This window comes from Theropithecus gelada, chromosome 2 (assembly GCF_003255815.1).
Source record: "Theropithecus gelada isolate Dixy chromosome 2, Tgel_1.0, whole genome shotgun sequence".
Lineage (NCBI taxonomy): Eukaryota > Metazoa > Chordata > Mammalia > Primates > Cercopithecidae > Theropithecus > Theropithecus gelada.
In genome coordinates this window covers 22,217,835-22,235,560 of record NC_037669.1, presented here as the reverse complement: position 1 = coordinate 22,235,560, position 17,726 = coordinate 22,217,835, and positions in this window count along the sequence as shown.

The window sequence follows — 17,726 nt, the reverse complement described above, 5'->3', positions numbered from 1 at the left end:
AACCTACAGAATGGGAAAAAACATTTGTAAACTATGCATCTGAAAAAGACCTAATATCCAGCATCTGTAAGAAACTTAAATTTACAAGAAAAAAAAAAATACACAATCCCATTAAAAAGTGAGCAAAGGACATGAACAGACACTTTTCTAATGAAGACATATATGTGGTCAACAAGCATATTGAAAAAACATCTCAATATCACTTATCATTAGAGAAGTGCAAATCAAAGCACCATGAGATACCATCTCATACCAGTCAGAATGGCTATTATTGAAATATCAAAAACTAGCAGATGCTGGTAAGGTTGGGCAGAAAAAGGAATGCTTTGACATTGTTGGTGGGGATATAAATTTGTTCAACCATTGTGGAAAGCAGTGTGATGATTCCTCAAACAGCTAAAAACAGAACTACCCTTTGACACAGCAATCCCATTACTGGGTGTATACCCAAAGGAGTATAAATGATTCTACCATAAAGATACTTGCACACGTATGTTCACTGCAGCACCCTTCACAATAGCAGAGACATGGAATCAACCTAAATGTCCATCAACGGCAGACTGGACAAAGAAAATGTGGTACATACACACCATGGAATACTACTATGTAGCCATAAAAAAGAATGAGATCATGTCTATTGTGGGAACATGGATGGAGCCTGAGGCCACCATCATTAGCAAACTAATGTAGGAAGAGAAAGCCAAATATCACGTGTTCTCACTTATAAGGGGGAGCTAAATTATGAGAACCTATGGATACAAAGAGGAGAACAAGAGATTTTTGGGCCTACTTGAGGGTGGAGAGTGGGAGGAGGGAGAGGATCATAAAAAATATCTATCTAGTACCTGCGTCACGAAGTAATCCATACAACAAACCCCGATGATACAAGTTTACCTACGTGGCAAAGCTGTACATGTACCCCTGAATCTAAAATAAAAGTTTTTTTTTAAAAAAAAAAGAAGAATAAATAAGACCTAGTATTTGATAGCACAACAGGGTGACTATAGTCTATCATAATTTAATTGCACATTTAAAATAACTAAAAGAATATAATTGGATTATTTGTAACACAAAGGATAAATGCTTGAGGGGATACATACCCCATTTACCATGATGTGATTATTACACATTGCATTCCTGCATCATAACATCTCATGTACCCTGTAAATACATATACCTACTATGTGCTCACAAAATATTAAAAATAAAAATAATTTAAATATTTTTTTTTTAATTTCAAGGTCATGAAAGATAAGGAAAAACTGAGGAACTGTCACAGATTGGAAAAAATAAGGAGACAGGACAACTTGTTTTTCAAGTTTCAATTTCAAAACAAATTGTGTTTCCTACTCTTACACACTTAACCGTCACCACACCACAACAACATAACACAGACTCTTTCTGACAGCTTGGAAGCAGGAGCTTCTCCCTACTCCAAGCAGCTCTCCAGTGAACGGCAACAAAGTGTTGTAAAATTCAATTCAATTCTGACATTATCTACCTGGAGTTAGAGTCAGATCCCACCCACACTACTGCCCCCCAACTTCAGATGCCAATAACAGGGTTGTCACCTATACTTCTTCCTGACTGGCTGTAAATCAGGGTATCTATGACCCCCTTCTCAGGTTCAATTAATTTGCCAGGATGGCCCACAGAACTCAAGAAAACACTTCCATTTACCAGTTTATTATATTAATAAAGGGTATGATAAAGGATATCAGTGAACAGCCGATGGAAGAGATGCCTAGGACAACATATGTGAGAAGGGGCTTGGAGCTTCCATACCCTTTACAGGTACACCACCCTCCAGGTACCTCCATGAGTTCACCAATCTGGAAGCTCCCCAAACCCTATCCTTTTGCAATCACGGTGGTGGAGGAATATTGTTCTTCTGCAAAGAAATCTGTCAACCAGTCCTAACATCCTAACATTGTTCATTCCAAGAAGTGGATGATAGCAATGGTGTTTTCCCTAGAACTGTCTGAGTTGTGGTTGGGAGCTATTCCTGACTGTGATGCTCTTGACTGTCCTGCTTCCAAGCCTGGATTTTTGGCCCTCTTCAGATTTTGTAAACTATCGTCTATTGTGTAATAAATCTTTGTCTTATTAAACTAGCTAGTGTAGATTTTGTAGCTGACAATTGAAAGCCTACCGTTTACTTGCTGTGTGCTCTTGAATAAATCATCTCAACTCTCTGGGCTTCAGTTTTCACATCAAAAATAAACAAGATTACTACTTCCTTTGTATTATTTATTTAAGTGATATTTAAATAACTTTATTCCCTTAATTTCAGTACCTACCATAAAGCAGGTTCTCATGAAGTGTGAGGTATCATTTTCGAGGAAGAGATGGCCTGCTACTCAAAATGTAATCTGTGGACCAGTGGCTGTGAGAATGAATCAGTCTTCGATCTTTTTCTACCTCAGTTTCTTTATTTTGAACTGGAGATAATTGCAGTCAGCTCCTCATAGAGTTGTTATGAGGCTTGTGGTAGATATAATAATAGTCTCCCACAAAATGTCCACATCCTAATCCCCAGAACCTGTGAATATGTAAGGTTACATGGAAAAGGGGAATTAAAGTCGCAGATGGAATAAAGGTGATTAATCAATTGAAAATCAGAAGACGATTCTGGATTACCCAGGTGAGCCCTCTATAACCACAAGAGTTAAAAGATGGGAAAGGATAGTAGAAGTATGAACATCAGTCAGAGAGCAAGAGATCTGAAGACGCTAAGCTGCTGGCTTTGCAGATAGAGGAAGGGGTCACAGCCGAGGAATACAGGCATCTTCTAGAAACTGAAAAAGGCAAGGAATTGGATTCTCCTCTGGAACTCCCGGAAGGCATCAGCCCTGCCTTGAGCCCAGTGGGACTTATTTCAGGTTTCTGACTTCTGGAACTGTAAGATAATAAAGCTGTGTTGTTTTAAGGCAAAGAAAAAAATCCTGTTCTTTGGAGTTTTATGGAGGCTTCATTATGTAGGCATGATTGATTAAATCGTTGGTTATTGGTGATCAACTCCTCTTCAGCCCCTCTCCATTCTCCCTTCCCTGGAGGTCAGGGGAAGGGGCTGAAACTTCCAACTATCTAATCACAAGATTCATTCCCTGGCAAACAACCCCCATCGTGAGGCTATCCAGGAGTCCACAGTAATCACTCTTTTGATGTTTCTATCATTCAGAAAACTACAAAACTCGTAGGAACTCTCTGTCAGAAACTACGGTCAAACACCAAACAGTAGAAAAATGATTATCATAGCATCTCTGTCTGCAAAGAGTTGAGGGGCTCCTAAACTTCCTCTCGTATTTTCTATTATTTCACAGCTAAATGCAATGCATAATCCTGGAACAGAAAAAAAAAATGCATTAGTGGGAAAACTAGCAAAATCCAAATAAATGCTGTAATTTAGTTAATAGTAATTGAGTTCTAAGGTAAATTTCTTGGTTTCACAATTGTTTCAGGACCACATAAGATCTTAACAAAGGGAAGGAAAGTGAAGGGGATATGAGAACTCACTGAACTGTTTCTGCAACTCTTCTGTAAGTCTAAAATGATCTCAAAATAAAGAAGTTTTTAAAAATGTGATGAACACATCTTGGAATTTCTAGGACATGAGGAGTACAACACTGGGTAAAATCAGTACACACTCACTAGTGTTAGGAAACAGTTTCAAAAAGTTCAGGGAAATGACAGACATGATCTCGCATCCAGAGATCCTGAAAAGAAGGTGATTCAAGAAAAACAGTGGACTCCATTATAAATAGCAAAACGGAGGGATTTCTGAATCATCTTCGTGCCTCTATCCTTCCCTTATAACCAATCAATCTTCTAATCCTATCAGTTCTACATCCTAAATGGGGCTCATTTCTAACCCCTGCCCTCCATTACTCTGTGCTGAACTAGTCGGTATTTTCATCTTCCTCTTGACTAATGATTTCCCTTCCACAAGCTTTCTAAGTCTAACACATCCTAAGTTGATGTCACCAGAATATTTTTTTAGAACAGTAATCTCACCATTTTTCTCCTCTGTTCAAAAACTTTCAAGCTCATTCCATTTGAGATAAATCCAATTTCCTTACTATAACACACAAAATCTTTCACTATTCAGTCAGTCCTTAACTTCAGCCTCATGTCTCTTTACACTCCCAAAAAGTAGATTACAGTCCAGCTGCAGGATTAGTAATAAAGCCTGGATTACATCATCTACTCTGGCCTCTGTTCAAGTTATTCATTCTTCAGAGGATACCGTGTTAGCCTGCTTCTCTGTCCTGCAAGCTCTTCTTTATTTTTACTCAAACAGCACTTCTGTTTCAGACAGACTTCTCTGATTCTTCACAATCTCTCTACCCTATTCTTCATGCCCTGCTAGCAGAATTAACCCTATCCCTCTGCTACACTCCCCCAGGGCATTTTGAATACTGTTAATGAACACATACCACATTGCACATGGCTTGTGGTATATGAGCTATGAGCTTGATTCTCTTAGTAAAGTGTGACTCCTTTGATGTCAGAGTTCATGTCTACTTCAGTGTTGAATCCCCAGTGCTGGCTCAAGACCTGACTCTTAAGGGTCAGTCAACACCATTGATTAGATTGAACTGATTAAAATGTAATCAAATCTGATTCCATCGCATGCAAAGGGAGCAGGTGTTAAAGAAATCAATATAGCTACACATGTTTCTATTGAACTCAAATTTTACAAAAATCCTGGGGAGAAAATCATGTGTATATGATTATGGATGAACATAAAAGGGTAGTATAGAGCTACAAGTTTACTATTAGAAAGGCTAATAACCAGAATGATCTAGGCTTGAAAAAACAAAAAACGTTATTGACAACAGAAAGGGCCCTAGTAGCTACATTAACTTCAAGAAGAATAAGTAAGGAGAAAGCCCACTCTTTGGGAAGATGAAAATAATGTCAAGGATTAAAAGCAGAAACCAGAATTCTTTAACTTTCCTTTTGCTTACCTCTTTTTCCCTCAAGGAGATATTCACATTATAAGGCACAGAAATAAAAGCAATTTGCTTTGAAAGAAATTATATCGGTAGATTCAATTATATCCAAGGGTAAAAACAACTTGCTGATATGAACCATTTACACAAAATTACTGTCAGCAATTTGTAAAAAATTATGAAGGATAGAATTGTGCAAGGGCCTGATGATGGAAAACAAAGCTGCAATTAAAAACAGAATAAACATGCCGCTACACTCCAGCCTGGGTGATAGAGAGAGCAAGTGAAGAAAAAGAAAAGAAAACAAAAGGAAGGAAGGAAGGAAGGAAGGAAGGAAGGAAGGAAGGAAGGAAGGAAGGAAGGAAGGAAGGAAGGAGAGAGAAAGGAAGGAAAGAAGGAAAGAGAGAGAAAGGAAGGAAAGAAGGAAGGAATGAAAGAGAGAGAAAGGAAGGAAAGAAGGAAGGAAGGAAGGAAAGACAGAGAAAGGAAGGAAAGAAGGAAGGAAGGAAGGAAAGAGAGGAGAGAGAGAGAAAGGAAGGAAAGAAGGAAGGCAGGAAGGGAGGGAGGGAGGGAGGGAAGGAGGGAGGGAGGGAGCAGAGAGACTCATACATTGTAGGAACTGCGATTCTCTCAATTTAATATTGAACTCTAGTTAAATTATACAATAGTTACTTGACAAATGATTTGTCAGATATTGTCAAGCTGTGCTATCCAATATCACAATCACTAGTCACATCTGACTAAATTTAAATTATTTAAAATTTTAAAAAATGGACAAACTGCCTACTGAGTTGTACTAGCCACATTTCCAGTGTTTAGTAGTCACAGAGAGCTAGTAGGGTACCATATGGGGCAGCAAAAGTCACAGAACATTTCCATCATTGCAGAAAGTTCCCTTGGACAATGCTGTTAAAGAAAATAGTGATCATCAGAACGCATATAATTAATTGAGAATGTTACACTGAACTAATAAAATCTCTATCATTTGATGGAACTGTTACACTGTTGGAGACGGGAAATGCTGTCAATAGACTCTCTTGATTTCAGCAGAATATCCAACAAAATTCCTTATGAAACCCTAATTGATAAAAATGAAGAAATATGGACATGACATAATATAAATGAACAAACAACAGTCCCCAGAGAGTGCTGATTGATGAACTAATATAATTTGGGAAAGAATGATCTACTAGTTTATCCCAAAATCTTGTCATTGACCTTCTCTTGCTGAATATTTTTATCAGTAATTTGTCTGACAAAAGGAAGAGTTATGAAGTTTTCAAATTACAAAGTAATTCTGAGCTTATTTTATAATGTTCTGGAGATCAGTTTGCTAAAATATGTCAAAATTGGTCACCACTGTATTTCCAGCAGTCAGCACAATGTTACACACATTGTGGATGTTTAAAAAAATATGTCAGGCCAGGTGTGGCGGCTCACACCTGTAATCCCAGCACTTTGGGAGGCTGAGGCAGGTGGATCATGAGGTCAGGAGTACGAGATCAGCCTAGCCAACATGGTGAAATCCTGTCTCTACTAAAGATACAACAAAATTAGCCGGGTATGGTGATGCACGCCTGTAATCCCAGCTACTCAGGAGGCTGAGGCAGGAGAATCTCTTGAACCTGGGAGGCAGAGGTTGCAGTGAGCCAAGATCGCACCGTTGCACTCCAGCCTGGGTGACAGTGCAAGACTCCGTCAAAAAAAAGAAAAAAAAAAAGTCAAATAAAATTTGAATAAAGTGAGGAAAAAATCAAACTATAAAAGAATCTATGTAACATAATTTTTGAAATAAATGTATATGTACTATATTGTGAATGTAATAATATAATATACATATGTGCATAGAGAAGAGCACTGTATAGACGTACACTAAAATGCCAATAATATGTATTTCTGGTAATGATATTTATCTCCCTGACAATGAGTTAGGAATCATCTTTGTTTTCTTCTTTTAGCTCATCTGTACTTTCTAAAAGTTCTGTTATAAACGGATGGCTCTTCAGCTTGAGAAAAACATTTTAAACAAGGAGCAATGGTGAATACTGTATATTTGATAAAATAACCAATATTCCAAAGGAAAAAAGCACATTTCAACATGCTAGAACAACAGCCCATAATGTACAGGAGGAAGCTTAAAAAGTATATATAAGAAAATCTAGGCTTGAAATTCTGAAAATCCTCTGGAAAAGTACAGTTTGGAGGAGACTAGCCTAACAACTATTTTGGTAAAATGAACATAAAATTTTTAAATAAATTGAGTACCAAAATTTCCAAAAGAGTGACAATGGACTCATAACATTTACAGGATTTATCTTGCCCAGAACGGGGAGAGTGATGGTTCCTCCGTACTCAGTCACTTTGTTTCATAAAGTAGAGCTTACCAAGAGGTGAAGAACCAGAAAACCGAATGTACTAAGAATCCTACAACATGAGGAAAATTGGCAGAATTGGTGATTTTTAGACTAAAATAGAGAAACCATAGGAATTCCTTGATACCTTGTCTTCATGTACTTGAATAGTTACCACGTGGAAAAGAGCTCTCACATGGAACAGCAGATCTGGTCAGCAATGCAGAGAACTTACAGGAGATCAGATTTCCAGTTAGTGTAAGAGAAAACAGAACAAGTAAAAAATAAATTGAATTCATAAAAACCTGCATATGAATGTTTATAGCAGCTTTATTCACAATTGCTAAAACTTGAAAGCAACCAAAATGCCCTTCAGTAGACAAATGCGAAAAACAAATTGTGGTACATTCAAACAACGGAATATTATTTCAAGCTATAAAAAAAAATTTATCGGCCGTGTGTGGTGGCTCACGCCTGTAATCCCAGCTCTTTGGGAGGCCGATGGGGGCAGATCATTTGAAGTCAGGAATTTGAGACCAGCCTGGCCAACATGGTGAAAACCTGTCTCTACTAAAAATACAAAAATTAGCTGGGTATGGTGGTACACACCCATAATCCCTGCTACCCAGGAAGCTGAGGGAGGAGAATTGCTTGAACCTGTGAGGCGAAGGTTGCAGTGAGCTGAGATCGTGCCACTGCACTCCAGCCAGGGCGACAGAGCAAAACTCCATCTCAAAAAAAAAAAAAAAAAGGGAAATATTTATCAAGTCATAAAAAACCATGGAGAAAACTTAAATGCATATTTTTAACTGAAAGAACTCAATCTGAAAAGGTTATATACTATATAATCCCAACTATATGTATGGCTTTCTGGAAAAGATAAAACAATAGAGACCATAAAAGGATCAGTGGTTGCTAGGGGCTTGGGGAGAGGGAGGAATGAATAGGTATAGCTTAAAGGATTTTGAGGGCAGTGAAACTGTTCTGTATAATACCATAATGGTAGATCATGTCACTATATATATACACATTTGTCAAAACTCTTAAGATATACAGCACAAAGAGTGAAGCCTAGTGGAAACTATGGCCTTTGGTTGATAACGATATGTCGATGTTGGTTCATTGACTGTACCATATGTACCACTCTGGTGTGGAATGATGATATTGGGGGTGGCTATGTGTGTGTTAGGGGAAGAGTACGTGGGAGATCTCTGTATTTTCCACTCAGATTTGCTGTGACCCAAAACTTGTCTAAAAATAATAGTCTACTAGTTAAAAATAAATAAATAAATAACAAAAAAGACATTGAACTTCTTTGTGAGGTAGCGATCTGCCCGTCACTGTAAATAAAGGCTAAGAGAATGGCTGTCAAGAATACTACAGAAGGAATGTCTGAATTATAGAGAAATTATATGTCTAACCTCTACATTTTTCTCCTATCTCTTAAGTTCCTATTATTTATTTATTCAACAAATACACTTTCTAGTTGTTTTTAAGCCTGAGATATTTGTACCTCGGGGAATATGTGATGGTAGACCAGTAGATACCAAAGCCACAGAGTACACAGGATACATCTTCCAACAGCACTGATTTTTTTAGATTTTTTTAAGCTAAAGCTTATTTTAATTCATGGAAATTCCATTATTTATAAGCACTATAGAAACAGATGTTCTAATTAATTTCCTTTTTCTGTTTCCCTCTTTGAAGTACATTTATGGTCACACAGTGTGTGCAGAGAGAAAGTAAAACAATTTATTTCTATTGTAGAAAAATTAATATATTTTGTGTGCTGATATGAACAGCAAAACTAAAGAAAGGAAAAGAGAGAAGCCAGACAGAATGAGATTGTTAATGAGAAATGTTAAACATGTTAAGATAATTGAATACATCTTGAAACCACACAATGTCATAAAAACATTCCTATTGCTACATTCACATTACCAATAAACTGAAATTAGTCATATAGCTATATTCTCTTCATGTCAGTGCACTTCATTCAAGCATGAAGACAAACTCATAGACAACCGAGAAAAGTCAACATCCTTGACTTGTCTTTACACTGTCTGTTATAGGTACACGTTGCCTCAAACTTCCTCATTCAACCAACAAAGTAATTGCTCTCCTTTCTAAGCTCCCACCCACTAAATTACTCTGAGAAATGCTTTTCAAATCATTCTCAGAAAAACTGAGAAGAAGAAACCAGCGTCCATGTAGAGCTTTAGGTTGCCAATGGCTCACATATTCTCAGTTTCCGGACTCATTCGTTCTTCATTCCTTTGTTTATTCATTCAGCAAACACATATTGCCCTTCTTCCATGTGCTAAGTACTGTGCTGTGTGGGTCCTTCCCTAATCAGATTTATTGTAATCCATTCATTCTTCCTGCAAACTGTTCCAGCATTGTGCTTCAGAGGACCATCTTTGATGTCACATTTTTCTGGGAAAGGAATTAGGAAACTTACTACTCTACTTACAAAGCCAATGGTTTGGCACTGGGGTCTGGTTTACAACACTGGGGCTGGGAGACTGGCCTCAGGGAAGAGGGTATCCCAGCCCAAGGCTCAAGGACTAACTCATCAGGAGCCCTCCTTCCAGAAGGTTCTGTTCATTTACACCAACAGGTGTATGTATACCGGTTGTTTATGTCCATTTACAAAATTCTCCTAAAAGCAATTTAATAGTGAAAGAGAACCTGGCATTATCAAAAACTGGACTCCATATTTACAAGATTCTATAGAAAGGTAAGTACACAAGATCTAGAGAATGCGCTGGGTGTCTCCTTCCTGTGAATATTTGAAGTTTACATTTTTATTTTATTTAAGTTATGGAAGGTAAGTATTTGTTTTCTCTCAGTGCCATAAAAATTGTTTATCTACAAGAAATCTTTCAAAAGTCAGGTCAGGACTCCTGCCTAATGAATAAAACCAGATGTCAAGGAAAATTCTACCACAGGACTTTTGCTTCTAATAATGGTGCAGAACTATGACTGCACCAATATTTTATTGTTGATGGGTTTGATTTTGGTTTTGGGGTTTTGGTTTTGGTTTTTAGTATGGGGAAGTTTCAATCAGGAAAAGTAAGGCTAGAAGTAGGGTTTGTCTAGAGATTGGCCAGACACAGCGAGGAAACAAACTTGAGATTTACCACAAGAACAAAGTGCTTCTCATACAAAAAGGGCTCCTGGAAAAGATGTGATGAATGTTATTGGGGTGCTTTCTCTTTCACTGAGAAATCAGGAAGTGCTCGAGTCTTGAAGATTAGACACACACAGGGGACCAAGCCCTCGAGCTCAATACCTGTAATCCCTGTAAATATAAGAAGCAAGGAAACTGATGGTGTCTTTGGCTCTTTGCCTGGTTAGGGGTCTCAGCAACTCCCTAGTGGATGGCAGGATTTTCCTGTTATACAGCAGTGGTAAGATCAGGGCAATCAATAAACATCAGATACACCATAGATTACCTGGGTTTCTAGGTGTCAGGAGTAGCTGGTTTTCAGAGGGCTACCAAATACTTTTTCATTCAGTTTTTCATTCATTCAACAAATATTGTTGAATGTGCCTGGCACTATCCTTTCTAGTTATACAGCAATAAACAAGTCCTTTTCCTTCAAGAAGCTTACATTCTAATGGGGAAAATGGGGAAGGAGAAGGAAAAAGAAGGAACAACCAGTAGCTGCTGACCAGAGGTCCCAAGGTAGACCACCACAAAGCGCTTTTCAGTCCAGCAGATCTCATCCTACTATCGTCCATCCTCCATGTCTCGTAAAGCCTATGTAATTGGTGGAAGGCTCAAACTGGGTTTTTGAGCCAAAAGGCTATTTTCCAGCAGCAACCCCAAATTCAGATTACCATTTAGGAGCACTTCTATGGTACGTCAGTATTAATTTCTGAGCTTGCAGGGTTGTCTTTCTATGCATCTCCATTTCCCAGGTTCCTATGAGTAGCAGTGAACATAGTGGAAATTGTACAAGCTTTAGAGCCACGCCCACTGAGGCATTTGGAAATTAGGTGACCTTGAATACGTTACTTAGTCTAAGTTTAGTCATATGTAAAATGTGGAAAATACTTATCTCATTATCTGATTATAAAATGAAATGATGTACAGAAGGTCTCTACTAGAGTGTCTGGCACATGGCAAGTGCTTTTGACATATAGCTATTATTATTATTATTATTATTATTATTAGGGTTGTCATTTCCTCCTTAACAGCCTGCCAAATTCCTTGCCAAGCAATACCAAGAGATGCATGTATGGCTGTGCTAGACCCAGGGAAGTGAGGAGTTATGAAAACCACCCTGCAGGTACCTTCGAAATCCATGTGACTGGGTGTACTCAGATATACCCACAGAAGATTTATATAAATTTTAATAACTGCCCAATGTTATAAAATATTGCAAACTCCTTCACAAATTGACTAAGAAGTTAGCCCTGGAAGTTTAGTTGTTAAGCCTCCCCTATGAACACTGAATTTGTTAAAATATTGTATGCCTCTTCAAAGTGGCATAAGATTCTTGGAAGTTATGGCTGTTCTTTAAGGAGACAGAACAAATAGGAGATAGATTAGATTAGATAGATAGATAGATAGATAGATAGATAGATAGATAGATAGATAGATGACAGATAGATAGATGATAGATAGATAGATAGATAGATAGATAGATAGATAGATATTAGATATAGAGATATATGAGAGGAGCTTTATTAGAGGAATTGACTCATCCAATATGGAGGTTGAGAAGTCCCACTATAGACTGTCTGCAAGCTGGAAAACCAGACAAGTTGGTTGTATAGTTCAGCCCAAGTTGGAAGGTCTAAGATCCAAGGAAACTGAGGGTACCTGAGACCAAAGGCCCAAGAGCCCCCAGAAGACTGCTGGTGAAAGTCCCCAAGTCCAAAGGCCAAAGAGCCTGGTGTTCTGATGTCCAAGGACAGGAGGAGAAGAGTGTTCCACTCTAGTGGGGAAAAAAAGAAAGGAAGCAGCATGACCTGAATATTCCTCTGTTTCTGCCTGCTTTGCCCTTGCCAGGCCCCCAGCTGACTGGATGGTACTCGCCCGCACTGAGGGAAGGTCTTCCCCACTCAGTCTACTACTTACGTGCCAATCTCCTCCAAAAACACCCGCACAGACATATTCAGAAACAGTACTTCACCAGCCATCTAGGCATCCCTCAATCCAGTCAAGTTGACACTCCAATTAACCATCACAGCTGGGGTTAACTTAAGTGCCAAAACCAGTTGCCCACTAAAGACTCCTCTGATGATTAGCCAGTATCTAGGGTTTGCCATGGACAAACAGCTCCTCATACTGCACAGGTCGTCTGGTATGGAGTGGGGTGGAGGAGTTAATCTCGTGTTGGCTACACGACTAGCTGTGTAGATGTAGAAAGTGAGCAAAAAGACAAGAAGGATAAACCAAAGGTTACCAAAGTGTTGGTATTTGAGGGTATCCAGGACCTAGGAGGCCTCCACAGATGCCTCTGTCACTACCCCCAATACCAAAGATTTCTTATATGCTTGTAGGGAAACATAGGGAAGAGCAAGTTACCTTCTAAACACACACCAAAAGGCAGAGAGGGAGGATTTTAGTTCTGCTGAGGATAAAATGGAGGACAAAGATGTAAGGAGGAGGCAAAAAGGCAGGTAGGCGAGAGCTACTTGAATGGAAGGGTCGCAGAGGGTGTTCACAGTTAGATACTTTTGAGAAAGCTCAGGCTTCCAGGGAGGCAGGAAGAACTGCCAGGTGAGGCTACTCAGTGACAGGGAGGTGAAGAGACAATAGCCATTTTCCATTTTTATAGGAAAAGTGCAAATTGCCTGAATCACAGCAAAGCCATCACTCATGCCTTTGTAAAACATACAAATGAGAATGTGGTCCGAAATGTAATCCCTGTGCACAGAAGTGAAAGATTTGGGGGATGAAGGTAGTTCTGCTCTTCCCCAAGACAAAGCCTCTTTGCTCAGTGAGCCTCATGTATGTAGGCTTTTACCACCAGGTTAAGGAAGAGAAGCAGAACAGACTGTTCGTTATGACTTGTCAGAGGAAAGCAAGAAAACGATGATGTCTGGAGTGTTACTCAAGTGTGTTACTCAAGAGTGTTACACCCTGGCTTGAGTAGGTGCAAGTCAGAAAAGCAGCCTTTCTTTCTACTCTGGACTTGATGGAGTTCACAGCAGGTGTGGGAGTATAGATAGAGGGAAGGCTATGATTTGTGGAACTGGTGGTGTCTCATGGGATGGTACTGAGAGTTTTGGAATGGGCCTGCTGTGGGATTCAGACATGCCTGATTATGTTTAGGAAACTGAAGAATAGGTTGCATAGAAGCATTTCTTGTGTTCCTGAGCAGTCTCTAAGAAGAAAACTCAAGTCTGAGAAGGAGCCATGCATACTGAGTTTGGCTAATAACAAAAGACTAAGTTTTAATGGGAGATGGACAGGGAAGTATGAGCCCAAACTGGGGGCTGTTACTCTGATATGTCTCCAGTTGTACCTCATAATTGGGTCCTAGAGTGAAGAGAGAGGCTGTAAATAAAAATCTGAAAAGGAGGTTTAAAACTCAGCAAGACCGTAGTACAGCTTTGAGGTCTTGCTCCCAGAGTGTAGCACAGCAGAAAAATGGAGTCCTCCTTTTTACTACAACCCACCCCACAACAGGGCTTCACAAGGCTTCCAGGATCCATCAGTGCCTAAGGACATAGAGGGATCAAGCAGTGGTGCCCCATGATAGTTAAGTGTTTTGTGATGGCATGTGAGACAACCTCTGTTGGCAAAAATTCTTCAGGGGCACATTACAAGAAATTGAGGTTCTGTGAAAACAGGAGAGGCCGGAGTCAGTGCAACTGGTGTTCACACTGTAATGAGACAATATCACGTTGTTGTTGATCATGTGGACGTGGTAATTAAACCTGGGTTCAAATTCAGGTTCCACACTAACTGGTTATGTGACCTTGAGCAAATGACTTACTAACATCTCTGGATCTGTTTTCTCATCTGCAAAATGGAGATAATCACGAGACCTAATTTAGAGCTGATGTGAGGATTAAATAAGTAAAGAGCTTGCAAGAGTTTCTGGCATATAAGAAATGTTCAACAAGAGTTTGATATTTGTTGCAGTTTGTTTTGCTTTGTTTTGTTTACTAATATATGTACCCATTGACAGGTGATACCTAAGAAAATATGTGAAAGAAACAGTTTCTTCATCGACAGCAAAAGAACTTTTTATCACCAACAATAAGACTTGAGGGACTTCTACTGGGCTCATTGATTTATTTTTCTTTTAACTTTTTAGTTTTAGAGGTACATGTGCAGGTTTGTTATATAGGTAAACTTATGTCACAAGGGTTTGTTGTACAGATTATTTGATCACACAATAGTCATTTTTTTCTGCTCCTTTCTCTCCTCCCACCCTTTACCCTCAAGGAGACCTCAATGTCTGTTGTTCTCATCTTTGTGTCCATGAGTTCTTATTGTTCAACTCCCACATATAAGTGAGAACATTTGGTTTTCTGTTCCTGTGTGTTTGCTAAGGATGATAGCCTCCAGCTCCATCCATGTTCCTGCAACAGACATGATTTCATTCTTTTTTTATGACTGAATAGTATTTCATGGTGTACATGTACCACATTGTATTTATCCAGTCTGTCACTGATGGACATTTAGGTTGATTCCATGTCTCTGCTATTGTGAATAGTGCTGCAGTGAACATTTGCATGCATGTGTCTTTACGGTAGAATAATTTATATTCCTCTGGGTATATACCCAGAAATGGGATTGCTGGGTCAAATGGTAGTTCTGTTTTTTGCTCTTTGAGGAATCAATATGGTGCTTTCCACAATGGTTGAGCTCCCACCAATGAATCTCCTATTTTCTCTCATAACCTTTCACTTGGAGCACTATAATGCCCACCTGGGTGCACCTGGCTTCAATTCCACCCTCCACATTACTCTTGGTATAAATTACAACCACAGTTATCTAGAGCCCTAGTTTTCTCAAGGAACAGGTGAATTTCCTTTTCATCTTAGAGCAGAAAGTGGAGTGGCTACTCACTGATTTACAAATTTAAAAGCCCTGACTTGCTCAGTGTGACCCTGAAAAAAAGCACAAACAGCTCATAGCTCTTAACACCCTACACTAGATCTTCCCAAGTTCAGTGTTTTTCATGTCCCTGCATCTCTTTGGATAGCCTTATAAAACCCAACAAGGAGCCAACTCAAGATGAGTAATGGTGTAGTGACTCAGAAAAGAACAAGCCGTCTCTGAGTGAAAGAAAACAGTGTGCTCCAACAGCAGGAAACCAGGAGCAGTAATCAACAGGAGAGCCAAAACTCAGTCTTGAATCAGCACAGCTGCCAACTGCTAAAAATTTCCTCAGGTTGTAATTGAATTAAAATAGTAACTGTGCTCTGGGTAAACTCCAGTGTCTAAAGTATGTTGTCTTCCCCAGTCTCCTTAAGTAAGGTTACCTTTTGAGACATACTTTTGAAGCATCTCTTTGGAACAGGAATTTCCCAAGCTTCTATTTTGCTGTATGAAGCAAAATAGAATCTACCCACTGAGGAAGGATCTGTCAATTCACTTTTTATTTTTAGCTCTTGGGATGTAGTCATGGTACATACTGCTAGCTTCCAAACCAATATCCTTCTTTTCGTTTTATTTTATTAACAGAATCCACGTTTCAGAGGGCACAGTAATGTTTACAGATAAAACTTCTATTACCCAAGTTTCCTTACATATAGCAGTAACCACATGACATAGAGTTCTGGTTCAGAAAATGTAAGCAGAAATCATTGAGTAGGGCTTCTGGAAAAATTCTTAAAAGCCTCAGTTAGCACACACCTTTTTTTTCTCCTTTTTTCTTTATCCTGTCTGAGATACAGGCTAGAAATGTAGCTGTAGCCATCATCTTGCAAACATAAAGGCAAGAGAATCATAAAGACCTTGACCCAAAGAGCATCAAGCTGCTGAACTAATGCCAGCAACTACCTACCTCTAGACTTCTTGTTATAAGAGAAAACAAATCAAAATTTGATGAATTACTAATATTTGTGTCTGCTATGACATGTACCTGATTTTAAAAAGGACTGATATAGTATCTTAAATGGGAAATAATGGAAGTAACTAATATACTATCCATGATCTATGATGTATCCTTTCTTTTGTGCACGTAATGTGTGTATGTGTATGCACATCCCTAGGTATAATACATTAACACTCAGATGATGTTATGTACTGAATGTTTGTGTCCCTGCAAAATGTGTATGTTGAAGCCCGAACCACTGTCCACCCCCCACCCCTACGATGGTATTTAGAGATGTCTGTGGAATATAATTAGGGTAAGATGAGGTCATAAGGTTTGGTCCCTCATGACGGGACTAGTGCTTTTATAAGAAGACATATCAGAAAGCTCTCTCTGTCTCTCCATGTATGCACATGTGTGAAGAAGAGGTCATGTCAGCATACAGCAAGATGGCAGCCACCTAGAAACCAAGAGAAGAGACCTCAAGATAAAACCTACCTTGCCAACACCTTGACTTCCCATCCATTGGTACTATGAGAAATATATTTCTGTTGTTTAAGCCACCAGTCTGTATATTTTGTTGTGGCAGTCCTAGCTGACTAAAGCAGATTATTTCTGATTCCCAAAGAGAATCAGTTACTATTTCTGTGGCTCCATCTCTACATAGCAACAATATCAACTTTAGCATAATTAACTTGTCCTTCTGAGTCATTTTTATGTCAATATATAGATATCAGTAGGACCAACAGTGTCACAAAACATATTATATTTCAAAATTTTTTTATTAATTATATTCAACACCTCTAGTATCTCATTCTCTCACTGAATACAGTCCTTAGGAGAATGAACTTTCTTATTTCTCTAATTAATTTTCTTGAGAAAGCCTCCTCATGCCACTTTTGCCCTCTTTGTCTTCAAAGATTGAGGTGGAGTCAGTCAGCTAAACAAATAATGCCCATATGTGTCCCATGAGTGAAGAGGAGGAAATAGGTTATGAAACTCCGGCATCCTAATAATTGTCTGATTAAGCAAATTATTTTATATATAAGATTTATTTTTATATGAACTACCCATTTGTATCTCATACACTAGATACACTTAATAATTGTCGCCTATTTAATACATTCTTTTCCTTTTTTTTTTTTATATGGAGTCTTGCTCTTTTGCCCAGGCTGGAGTGCAGTGGTGCTATCTCAGCTCACTGCAAGCTCTGCCTCCTGGGTTCACACCATCCTCCTGTCTCAGCCTCCCGAGTACAGGCGCCCGCCACCGCGCCAGGCTACTTTTTTGTATTTTTAATAGAGACAGGGTTTCACTATGTTAGCCAAGATGGTCTCGATCTCCTGACCTTGTGATTCGCCTGCCTCAGCCCCCCAAAGTGCTGGGATAACAGGCATGAGCCACCACAC